This window comes from Amblyomma mixtum, chromosome 8, assembly GCF_055824585.1.
Source record: "Amblyomma mixtum isolate Tamu chromosome 8, ASM5582458v1, whole genome shotgun sequence".
Lineage (NCBI taxonomy): Eukaryota > Metazoa > Arthropoda > Arachnida > Ixodida > Ixodidae > Amblyomma > Amblyomma mixtum.
Window position 1 is genome coordinate 126091510 of NC_143019.1, and position 12848 is coordinate 126104357.

The window sequence follows — 12848 nt, forward strand, 5'->3', positions numbered from 1 at the left end:
CGACCGTCACTCCAGCGGCAGCGGAGGGCTATCGGTCTAAACAGTCTCTAACAATCCTTACAGACTCACAAACGCCGTGCCGCAACTACCGACGTGGCAGAATAGGGCACAGAGTGCTCCGCATACTCCGCTCAGGAGACCACATAACACAACGACCACCGAACGAAGAACCAATCAGGCATACGATAGTACGGACGCCAGCACACACGGGAGCGGGAGAATAGCTCGAGGGTACACTTATTACCGAGCATTCAAAGTAGGCGACTTCGAGGGGACCGAACCTGTACCCTATGACTATTCGGCGATACTAGATTACTACAAGGGCTGCAGAATGCGATATCCACCACTGCACATCTCCCTTAGCAGAGAGAACTCTGTCGCGTGGAGGCAGCTACAAACGGGCTCGAACCCGAACCTAAATGTATACTCAACAAAATGTATCCCACACAATACAATGACAAATGCCCCTGGGGCCAAGAAACCCCCACGCTCTATCAGATCAAGTGGGCATGCCAGAAGATAGACGTGGTACCCGTTGTACCAAATCCGAGTGCGGAGCAATGGGATGGAGTGCTCTCCAGCGATCGCCGGGTCGACTAAGAAGGTCTGATTCGGCGAGCACAACTGGCAGCCGCATCGAGCGGAGCCCTGGACTAAGGGCAACCGACCGGTTTGCAAGAAGATGGACGAAGCCATCTGAAGACCGCAGAAGATCAGCGAATCTAGAGCTCAATAAAGTTTTTCACTCACTCAACTAGATAGCCTGTCGCCTCCTGTCGCTGGTACTCGCGCTCAGCTCGCGATTGTGCATTGTTGCGAGACTCCTCAGGCTGAAACCGGCTGAAACAGTTCGACTGCTACTTGAACTCCTGATCTTCGGAAAGAATAACAGGTCACTGCATCAGTGTACTGATTGTTAGTTCGCATATTAGGTTATTAAAGAAACAAAAACATCCTCCGTCAGTTTTTTCAAGTATTCATCCTAATGTGCAGCGCCATCGACATTACATTCCGTGAAAAGGCTTCCCCAAGAAGTTCGCGCTCGCCTGAATTGCTGCTAGCTCGTCTCTTTCTATCGCTATCAATCATGCCGGCAGTGTCCTGAAGGAGAAGAGTTTTGCTGCTTATGACAAGAGCAGCGCTCCTTCTCATTGTGGGGAAGAGGCAGAAGCGGCTCCAGCGAAGACGGCCACGCTGGTGGGTGCGGCCTGTTTGCGGCGCGCAGGCAAGAAGCTCTCTATGACACAGCGGTAAGTATACCTTCATTCCTTTGAGAGGAAAATCTAAATGCGGAGAATTGCCGTGGAAGATGCCTGGTTCCAGCCGTCAGGAAGTTTTTCATTAAATTCTAGTCTCCTCTTTCCCACATCCCGCACCTCACCTCCGAGTCTCCCACCTTTCATCTACAAAAGGATAAGTGTGATTCCTTTCTCTCCATTCTGTCACCTGTCAACCATGGCAGGTAGTGGTTCCATGACCCACAATGGTAGGTGGCAGGTAGCTCTTGTCATCTGGAGCCGTTTGACTGGGGCTTCAGAACCACAGCACATTTTTCGTCGAAGCGTGCCTCTTACTGGTGTGAATGAAACCCATAGCAATAAGTAGCCTAAAACCTATTAGTTTCATTTGGGCCCTATAAGTAATTAGCCTCGATTTCTTCCGTATGAAACCGCGCTGATACAGAAGGCCGCCGCGGTGGCTCAGGGGTTATAGTGCTCGGCTGCTGACCCGAAAGACGCGGGTTCGATCCCGGCCGCGGCGGTGGAATTTTGATGGAGGCGATATTCTAGAGGCCCGTGTGCTGTGCAATGTCAGTGCACGTTAAAGGATCCCAGGTGGTCGAAAATTTCAGAGCCCCTCAATACGGCATCCCTCCTAATCTGAGTCGCTTTGGGATGTTAAACCCCATACGCCATACCAAACATAAGACTCCGAAGTTTTACATTAACAAAATAGGTCTTTGAAATTAGACGGGAATTTTGCATCACATTACCCGACCGAACAGTCGCTTTGGGATGTTAAACCCCCACAAATCTAAACAAAGCCAACCAAATAGTATTATATGACAGTGCCCGGAGAATGAAAGGCTTTGCAAAATCAAGTACTTCTGCGCTGCTCACCGAGGAACGCAACAACTTCGCTGCTGATATCCAACAAGCAGCAAAGCTTGCACCACAGCACCAACGTCGACAAGATCCAGCTCTGAAAGGCACTGAAATACCTCCACTGGCATAAGTAATACGCACAACAAATGCTTCATTCAGTCTCGGGAACCATCCACAACAGTTAATGCAATAGCATATCACTGGGCGGTGTAATCGTGCTATCAGTCATTTGCTTGTTCGCCAAACAGAGAGCACATTTTTTTTTTCGAAGAGATGCATCGCGTGCCTAAAGGCGACCACGATCTTTTTTTCAAGAGCTTCACAGTGATGCCACAGCTGTTCGATGAAGTGCCCAGCTTTGTTTCTCCAGACCTGACTGGGCAGCACGTTGTAAGAGAGCCCCTAGAGCCAGCCGAGCGACTGGCAATAGCATTGAGGTGTGGACAGCTTGAATTCTGCTTTCCAAGAAGCGGTGTCTTGCAGTTTCACGGCAGGTTGGTATAGATAGCATACACATATAACCCATTTGACGTTTTTAGTGGCTATAACGAGTCCCACAAGTTTTCTTGTTTCATTTGCTGGTTTTCAGCAGCACTTAGAAACAATAAAACAAGAGAAAGACCAGCCAGACTAGGCCAGTAGAGCTGTGTCACACTAAAAGCCAATAAGACAAAAAAGATGCATGCGCCCCGTAAAAATAGTTTGAGTGCAACTCCCGGCTCCCGCCTCTTTTTTGAACTCACCGCACACGGTGATACGTAGCGGTCGGCGAAAGCAAAGAGTACACGAGCGTTTTTATTTCTGTGGGCTTAATTTGCGGCTATGTAGCCTCTTACTGGATTTATTTATTCATGAAAACCTAAAAACAAAATAAACGCGAAAGCGAAGCCGCCCCGCGACGGTCTGAAAGGCACTCCTCGCGTTAGTTGACTAATCCTACCGTCTGTAGCGAGTTCAAGAATAGGCGGGAGCATGGTCGTTTAATATGATTTAAATTACGTAAATCGGTCACACAGGACAATAATTCGAAGTTTCTAAGAATGCTCGGAACGTGTAAATCGATTTCCTGTGGTAAAAAGATGAGTTCAGATTGCTCTTTAGTGCACCTTTAAGTGGGGTCGCCATCGACATAAACGGTGGGTTACCGATTATACCCACTCGCGATCCCACCGGGTTACCCACCGGTATTCAGTGGGTAACCGGTAAACCCGGGGTGCGAGATTCTGCTCAGCCTCCCACAAACTACCATGGTAATCGGGAACTCAGGCGTCTTCGATGATCTCGTGAACGATAGCGTCGGGATCTCCCTTAACGCTTGGCGCGAGTGGCAGGCAGCGCGAGCGGTCGCACGCCACGTCGGCTCTACCAATGATCGCTGTTATTGGCGGTCCTCAACTCTTTCCCGTAGAAAGCTTGGCACCATCGTCTCCGGCAACCTAAGCGGCATCCGTGGACACCACATTTGCCAAGGTGCGCTGAATTTTGTTCCATTTTCAGTGCTTTGAAGACCTCGCCCCATCTCTGCGGCGCTAAGCCTGACGGTGGCAAGGCCTGCGCCGGCAGCGTTCGGGGTTTCCTCTGGGATTCCTCGGCAATGGTGGTCCAAGGCCAAGTCACCGGATACGATCCCACCTCCATAGGGATCGTTAACATGGAAACCGTTCAACATGAAGAGCCTCTTCCCAGCGAGGAGGAATACCTCCAAGACATGGTCCGCGTATGGCGCGGACGCAGGAAGACTAAGGCCTCCAGGGACGCCAACACGGACGCCGGCCAGCAACGGGTGGCGGGACGCTCTGCACATGTGCAGGGCGAGAACGCTCAACATGCAGCTGTGCAACAAGCAAAACAGCCCCGGTGGCGGCCGCAACACACGCCCCGCATCGGGAAAGACGAAATCATTGTGGTGCTTAAGCCACGAGAAACCATCGACCTGAAGGCCACCTTAGGTCCTGGACAAGCCGGCGCTGCCGTTCGCAGCATCCTCGGGGACGCCGCAAGTGTGGGGCTTGCAGTGTGGCCCGTGTGGGAGCAAAATGTGCTCGTGTGCACACTGAAATCAGTGGAAGCTGCGGAGAAGCTGCTCCGGGACGTCATGCTGCCGGTCGGAGGCTGCACGCTGCTATTCCGGGGCCACCCTAAGCTCTCCGGCGAATTCTGCAAGGGCGTCATCACCGTCTCCCCGGACGAGACATCTGAGACTGTCAAGAAAAAACTCAGTGAGGACCCCAACGTAGTATCCGTGCGCAAACTGGGCAAAACGCAGGTTGCTGTGGTCACCTTTGTGGGGACAAGGGTGTCGCGGACCGTGCTTTATAGTGGCGAGCGTCTCCCCGTCCGCTTCTATAAGAAAACGATCCCTGCCTGCCCTTGCTGTGGCACGGTGGGGCATCGGGCCGACGCCTGTCCGCGGCCGCAGCCTGGACGCTGTGAACGCTGCGGGGCTCAGGTTGCTGCTGCTCCTGACGGTGGCCCAGCTGAACATCAGTGCTCCCCGTGCTGCCTCATCTGCGGAGGCAGCCATCCCACCGGAGCGCCTGGCTGCGCGGGCAAGTACCGCAAGGTCGTCAAGCCGGGACGCCCACCCACCCCAAAGCAGAAGCAGACGCCGGGACCCAAAAAGGCCCAGACGCCCACGGCCGGACCCAAGCAGGCCCCGGGGCCCAAGCCCGAACCCAAGAAGGCCCAATCCGGGCCGCCAAAATTTGTGAAGTCCGGGAACCCGACGAGGCCACCGGTCCTGAAAGCCGAGGATTTCCCACCTCTGGTACCGCGCCAAAATCAGGTGAGCAGTTGGAGTGGGTTAGTCTCTGGGCCCACCCCCCCTCCCTCGCCCACCGAATCCGCCCTACAGCGGCAGGTAGAGGAGCTCAGGCGCCAAAATCAAATTCTCGCCCGTAAAATTCAAGAATTAGAAGCTAAGCAGGCCGGGCAGTCCGAGCCCATGCAGAACGCTGAGCCCGAGGATAGTGATGACGGATCCTCAGTATCATCTTGCCTAACTAGCGTCTCGCGGCAAACCGCAGACACGGTGGTCGATTCGGCCCCCGCGGACGCCGGCCGCTTCGAGGCCCTGGAGCGTAAAGCCGAGCAGTTGGAGGAGCGGGTGGCAGCGCTCCCGAACCAAATTATGATTGCGGTCCGCGACTCCTTTCAGGACATGTTCAGTTCCGCATTTGCTACAATGCTTCCCGACATTGCGGCCCAGGTGACTGACTCTGTCCTTAAGGCGGTGCAGTCCTGGGTCAGCTCCCAAATAAAAAATTCTCTCTCCTGCGACTCCCCGCAGCTAAAAGGTAAAATAGCTCCTCGACAGGCAGCGGAAGAAAGCGGTTCCGGGCCGATAGCCGCGGCGTTGATGCAACCCCTACCTGGGGCTGCGCCGGCCCCCGAACCGAGTGGCTACCCAGCACTGTAAAATAAAAACATCAATATGGCTGGCAAACCTTCTCAGAAAGCTAAAAAATTAGACCAATTCGAAATCATTCAATGGAACTGCAGGGGTTTCAGAGCCTGCAAAAAACGGTCACATCTCCAGCTCTACCTGCAGTCCCTTGGTGACATGCCGGCGCTTCTTGCTTTGCAAGAGCCCGGCAATGATGCTAAATTCTCTGGGTACAGCTCGTTTCAGGGGGGCCCCTCGACCTGCATCCTGGTGCATAAAGCATACACCGCGATTCAGGTCGATCTTGATCTGGAGACTGAGCAAGAATACACCATGGTGAGGGATCTGCCTCTCAGGCGCCGCGACCCGTCAATACATGTGCTTAATGTGTATTGCCCCCCGCATAAGCCGCGTGTTACTTTCAGCGAAATTTTATATCGTGCTCTCAAGTCGGCTGACAATGAACCCCTGGTGATCATTGGGGATTTCAACGCACCCAGTCTACATTGGGGCTATCACTTCGAGAAATCCAGGGGACGCAAGCTGGCGGAGCTCATCTCCACCCTTCGTCTTACGTTGCTCACGGATCCGTCTTGCCCCACACGTGTGGGCAACTCGGTCACCCGTGACACGTGTCCTGCCTTATCTCTGGTTAGGAACACTACAAACGCCACATGGGAGAACCTGGGGGATACCCTGGGCAGCGACCACTGCCTTCTCCGCATCACGCTTTTGGCGAAGACAGCCCGTAAAAAATGGGGCCAGGCGAAAATAACCAATTGGCACCAATTTCGAATTCAGGACGTCCCTCCCGTACTATTCTCCGACGGCTATGCGGAGTGGGCAACACAGGTCACCAACATACAGAAACAACACACGCAAACACTTCACACCACCGACGAGATCCCCGCAGTGGACAATCACCTCCTGCATCTGTGGGAGGCGCGCCGGAGCTTAACAAAACGATGGAAGAAACACAAGACGAATCGCAAGCTTAGAGCTCGTATTGCACAACTTACGGAGCAGGCTGCGGCATATGCCGCCCAGCTCACAGACACCAATTGGATAGAACGCTGCAACTCGGCAGCGCGTCAGATGAGCTCGAAGGGGCTTGGCGTCTCTTGCGCAGCCTCATCGACCCTTCTCAAACGAAAGGGGAGACGCAAAAACAGCTCCGGCGGGCTCTGCACGGGTACCAAGGTACGACGGCGCAACTTGCGGACACTTTGTGCGACACGTATCTCTGCCGCACAAACGACCCGGTTGGGCCCGAGTACACGTACTCCGGCAAGCCAAATTAGGATTTAGACGCCCCTTTTGAGTTGCATGACCTTAAGGCGGCCCTGGCTAAAATGCGCCGAGGTGGGGCACCGGGTCGGGATCGCATAACAGTGAAACTGTTGGCGAACCTCTCCGACTGTGCATATCTCCATTCGCTACAATACATAAATCAGATCTGGGATGGGTGTCCGCTCCCACTCGAATGGAAAACATCCCTTGTAACGTTCATCCCCAAAGCAGGTAAAGCCGTGACTACGGACAACTTGAGACCCATCTCATTAACCTCGTGTGTGGGAAAGCTCATGGAGACGATGGTTCGGGATCGCCTCTCTCCATACATGGAGGGTAAGGGCCTCTTTGCAGACACTATGTTCGGGTTCAGCCTGCACATGTCTGCACAGGATGTCCTACTCCAAATACACAGGGACATAATACGACCCACAGCCATGCAACAAAACGACAAGGCCATTCTCGCCCTCGATCTTAAGGGGGCGTTTGACAATGTTAAACATGCCACCATACTCTCTAACTTGAACACCACTAACTGCGGGGCGAAGGTCTTCGCCTATGTCAGAGACTTCCTCTCTGCGTGTCAGGCACTCCTCCGGATCGAGGACGAGGAGTACGGCCCGTACTCTATGGGTACACGAGGTAAACCACAGGGGGCGGTGTTATCACCGCTCCTTTTCAACATCGCCATGATGCACCTGCCCGGCCGACTGGCTCAGGTAGATGGCATAAAACACGCACTCTACGCAGACGACATTACAATCTGGACCACCGAGGGGAGCCTTGGGGAGATAGAGGACCGCCTTCAGCAGGCCGCCACCATAGTCGAAGCATATGCTGCCGACTGTGGTCTCCAATGTGCTCCCGCCAAATCAGAGCTTCTACACGTCAGGACAAACCACAAGGACAACACGTCTCTACACATATCTCTGTCAGGCGGTCCCATCAGAGAAGTGGCGGAGCTCCGGATCCTGGGTCTGTTCATCAATAACAAACTTAGGCCGGACTCTACTATAGCGAAACTCAAGAGCATAGGTGAACAGGTAGGGCGCATGATCCGCCGTGTTTCCAACAAGCGGGGTGGTCTGCGGGGCAGGGACGCGCTACGGCTCGCCTATGCCTTCGTGACCAGCCGGATCCTCTACGCCGTGCCGTACCTACGCACCACCAAACAACAAGACGAGCGCATTGACGTCATCATCAGGAAGGCAACAAAGCGAGCACTGGACCTTCCGGTGGCTACCTCCAACGCCAAGCTGAAGGCGTTGGGAGGGGTAAACTCCTATCAGGAGTTGCGGGAGGCCCACCTCGTGAACCAATATACGCGGCTATCGCAGACGGTGCCTGGGCGCCGCCTGCTAAACCGCTTACACATCCACCACACATGCATACCAGAGGGGACGGAGAACATCCCGGTGCTGTGGCGCCACATGCTCTTGATTGCTCCGCTCCCGCGTGACATGGACATGGCTTCACATGAAGGCAGACGACAAGCGCGGGTTCGCACGCTTGAGAGGCAATATGGCTATAAAGAGGGCGTCTATTACGTGGACATCACAGGGCCGTCGCCCGCGGGATTCTTCACGGCTGCCGTAGTCCACCGGGGAATGAATGTCGATGGGCTATCTTTTCGGGCCCCAAATTCAACACGAGCGGAGGAAGTCGCAATAGCTCTCGCTGCCGCCGATCCAAAATCGAAAACGGTTATCACAGACTCTCGCCGGGCCTGTGAACATTATCTTGCAGGCGAAATATCACCTCTGGCCTCGCAAATTCTAAGACGCGCTCTCGCCGATCCAACTCGCACAAAAGTGATCTGGGCTCCTGGCCACCAGGGTCTATGAGGCAATGAGGCCGCTGATGCGGCCGCCCGAGCGCTCACACACCGGGCTCCTCATCCTAGCTCTCATGGCTCAGAAGCTCATAAACCGCTTCTGCGGTTCCGCGAAATCCTAATTTATTATTGCGACAGCCACCGTCTCTACCCGGCGCCTGTCAAGGGGCTGAGTAAGGCGGAGGAGCGAACTCTGCGGCGCCTGCAGACAGGAACCCTTCTCTGTCCTGCAATAGCAAAACACTTCGATCCGAACACAGATGGGCGCTGCCCGCACTGTGGAGAGATCTGCGATATCTTTCACATGATGTGGGCATGTACTCAGAATCCTCACCTTCCCCCCTCCCCCTCCCCCACCCGAGAGGCATGGGAGACTGCCCTCCTCAACTGCTCCACACTGGAGTCCCAAAGGGCTCTGGTCAAGGGGGCGCGAGACGGGGCCTCGTCATGCGGTGTCCCGGACTAAGGATACCGACCATGCAGCAGGGTTATTTTTTTTAACCCTCAAGCTCTCTTTGATTAAAGTTTTTCACCACCACCACCACCCTTAACGCTTAAAGTGTAGCAGGCAAAAGCGTCCTAAACTCAAAGCCATTTGAAGGACGGGTACGTGCCGGAAAATATTGAATAGACTCTAAGTGCGCGTAATAGCAGCATTTGTGCCTCAAATTATTTACCTACTCATATCACAAAACGAAGATACCTGATGAGCTGCGCTCAAAATTTTCATTACCGAGCATCGTAATCGTGGGTGAGTTTTGTTTTGTGTTTGTTTTTTATAAAGAAACGCCTCGCCCACAGACTTCTGCACCAAGCTGCAATATGACTGACCAGAAGGAAAACAAAATGGTTAAGACAGAGTAGTAAGGGTAAAGAACCTCTAGCACTGTCCTGTCATAGTGGTCACACAAAGAATATGTAGGTACGAGCATGAATATGCTAACCCTGCCATCTGGCAATAGCAAACACTAGACACTTCACACCATGAAATTACTTGGCTTGCCATATCTACAAAAGCTGCCTATGAACCTAGGACACTATAGTGCAAAGATCAAACACAAGTGAAACCAGGGCTACTGGTTCAAGTTTTCTTAACGACTGATTCTGTTGCTTCATCTTGTAGCTACCTGGCTTCGGGTCAAGACATCTGCAACGTAGCACTGGCGTTCCGCGTCGGTATTGCGACTGCAAGGCGCTGCATTCATACAACCTGTTGGACCATCTGGAAGCGACTTAAAAATATACTCAGGCCATTGAGTTGGTCCATTGCACAAAAGAATTGGCACTCATTGCATCCCTTTAATGTGCTGCATTTTGAAACAAATGCTCCACAGTTCCATTAATGTGATCCTCTTTGATGCGAGAGTCATTGTTCGCGATCGCAATGTACCGCTCGGTAGGGCAGTTTTTCATGCTGCTAGCTTCTTAGTGCCTTTCCAACTTTGCCTAGTACTGAAGCACTCTTTGACACAAATATCACTGGATTTGCTTCACTCTAACGTTTCACAGGGAGCAAAAAGATGTCCTTAAAGTTATTTACAGCTATTTTCTACTGATTCCTTTGCCACCATTTTCGCACAAATATCTTTCCAATAGGTGGTTTCGTTTGCAAGGCCGAACACAGAAGAGCATGAACAAATTGACAAGGAAAAATTGGAGGTACCCCTTTGCGTACCCCTTTTCTGTCACTGCACGGTGGGTTTCTGTCACGTGATAGTTAACAACATTGCCACTGTCCATCTTACAAAAAGCGCTGCTGACTCCTTCCGGACGCCTACACGGTCGCAGTGGATACAAATCGCCAAAAATTTCAGCTTGCGATAGCAGTTCCCGAACTGCTTGGGAGCAGTCGACAGCAAGCATGTGGCCATCACTTGCCCTCCTAATTCTGGGCGCAGATATTACACACATGTTCACTACGTTATTCAGGTTTAAATGACACAGGTAAATTTATTGACGGAGCCTATATGACCCTTAAGTACTACATCTTTGGAGTGACACTGTAAGGGATCGCAATAGGCGTGCGCGGGTGTTCAGGACGATTAATCCTGAATTTCCAGTCCACCTTCGCCACAGCTGCCCCAATATGGATAAGGGATCGGTGGGATGTGGCTAAAAGGCATGCACTCTGGCCCATATAGCGGCAGACTGCTCGATGGCCTGTCCCCCCGAACCATGGAACACCCGCAAGGGCCAGGGTCATGCACTTTGCTTCATGCAGACAGGGCTTCTTACTACGTGCCCTTTCTAAAAAATTCTCTGCCTCTCCCGTAACCGAGAGTAGAGTAAGCATGAAATGTTTACGGGCCTAATGTCATCTCGGTGTACACCCGAACCGCACCGTACAGGAAGGGAGGAACGCCACCACCCGTTCAGCGCGATGCCCTGCCATTTGAACGCAAGGTTTTTTGAGGAAAGGAAATGGCGCAGTAATTCTCTGCCATCTCGGTGGACACCCGAACCGCACCGTAATGGAAGGGAGGAACGCCACCACCCTTTCGGCGCGATGCCTTGCCCTTTGAACGCAGCGCTTCTCCCCCGGGCCCCTGTGCGCCTGCGCGGCTTTGATTCGATGCGCGAAGCCCCTAAGAGATCACGTATGACAACGAAGTGTATCGTGGCATTTATGTGCTTTTTTCACGCGTTATTAGAAATCGGAAATTATAATTCCGTGCATTATCAAACGCACAGCGACTGATATCTTGATAAACATTGAGAAGGCACTGGCAGGTGTTATTTTTTGTGACTCTTTTGGAGACCAACCGGCGCTTGCATGCTGGTCGCGTAGGAGGGCTTACAGAGTCTCGTTAAATCTCGTTAAGTCTCGTACGGTGCCCGGATGTTCTCGTTTCAGAGCCCGGATGAGTGGATTTCAGTGCCCGTATGAGTGGATTTCAATGCCCGGATGAGTGGATTTCAATGCCCGGATGAGTGGATTTCAGTGCCCGGATGATGGCTCTCGGTCTCGGCGTGACGTCACCATACTGCCGACAACGGGGGCTAAAAGCATTTCATGCTTAATAGTAAGAGGGAAGGAGCTGCCGCTGAGCTGTTTTCTGAGCTTATTGATGCGTGATGCGTCGCAGCCATATGGAGGACGTCCCTCTGTAAAGGTCGGCCAGGGAGAAAACAGCAGACAAAATTGTTTCAGGCACTCACCTCATGTCAGCTTGCAAGAAAAAAAATGGCCAGTGTTTAGCGGCAGTACGACTGATTGAGAGTCATAATTGCCCAGAAGACGTCTGAGAGCACGTATAATTTGAACAGTTCCCATGGCACAAGCTACCAAAGCCAAATGCAGCAAAACGCCACCACAAAGAGCGGTCGTGATCCTAATATCCGAAAAGACAGCAGACGAGAGATCTTTACATCTCTTGCCTTTGTTCATGGAGAGTTTCCTGCAACAAAGAGAATGTTGTTGGGTGTAGAAGAAAACTGAGTGGGCCAATCGAGTAGTAGTCCGCTCCGGGAATGTCATATTTTGTAGCGAAAAGCTTCACTAGGCTAGTCAACACCGCGCATCGCGTGAGTCGGAGCCGAGATTTGCCACTTCTGCGCATGCGCGAAACTTAGTGACGTCACGCACGGCGCAGGTGGCCGCCGTCGCAGCCGCCGACACAAACAAAAATAAAATAAGACATGACAGAAATAAAATATCACAAACAAAAAAAAAATAAATGAAAGACAACAGTGCGCCAGGAAGCTCTCATATCTCGGTGGACACCCGAACCGCGCCGTGAGGGAAGGAGAATGAAAAGAAAATTGGTTTTAAGGAAACGAAACGACGCCTGCCTCTCTCTCACATATTCCATTTATTTCCATCAAAGATGGAAGCTGCGAGAGCAGCTTGACGAGTCCTCGTCCCCTACAAAGCAGCAGCAGTACAAACCGACAACCCGACACATATTACATCGAAGAACGAAAACAGAAAGAAAATAAGAGAAAGAAAAACCGATATATATGATAAAGTATAGAATGTACCGCTCGTACTAAAAAAAGAAAAACGGTAAAAAAAAAAGAATGTATGACTTGCCCACACCAAAAGCATCCACTTGTTAACAAATTGATAAGAAAGGTATGTACACTGAACGCAGTTATTTTATGCGAAAAAAAAAGGTGAATACAAGTGTCTAAGTCGGAGGAAGATTAGATACTAATATCAGACAAGGAAGCACTGAACACTGTAAGTGCACTGTTAAGAAAAATGTAATAGTAAAAAGGAGCGCACAAATGT

The 12848-nt window shown here is 52.0% G+C and overlaps 1 pseudogene; it reads left to right on the forward strand.

Moving 5' to 3' along the window:
- The first annotated feature begins 1087 nt into the window (after nt 1-1087).
- Nucleotides 1088-10549, forward strand: LOC149334243 (uncharacterized; annotated as a pseudogene).
- The last annotated feature ends 2299 nt before the right edge of the window (nt 10550-12848 follow it).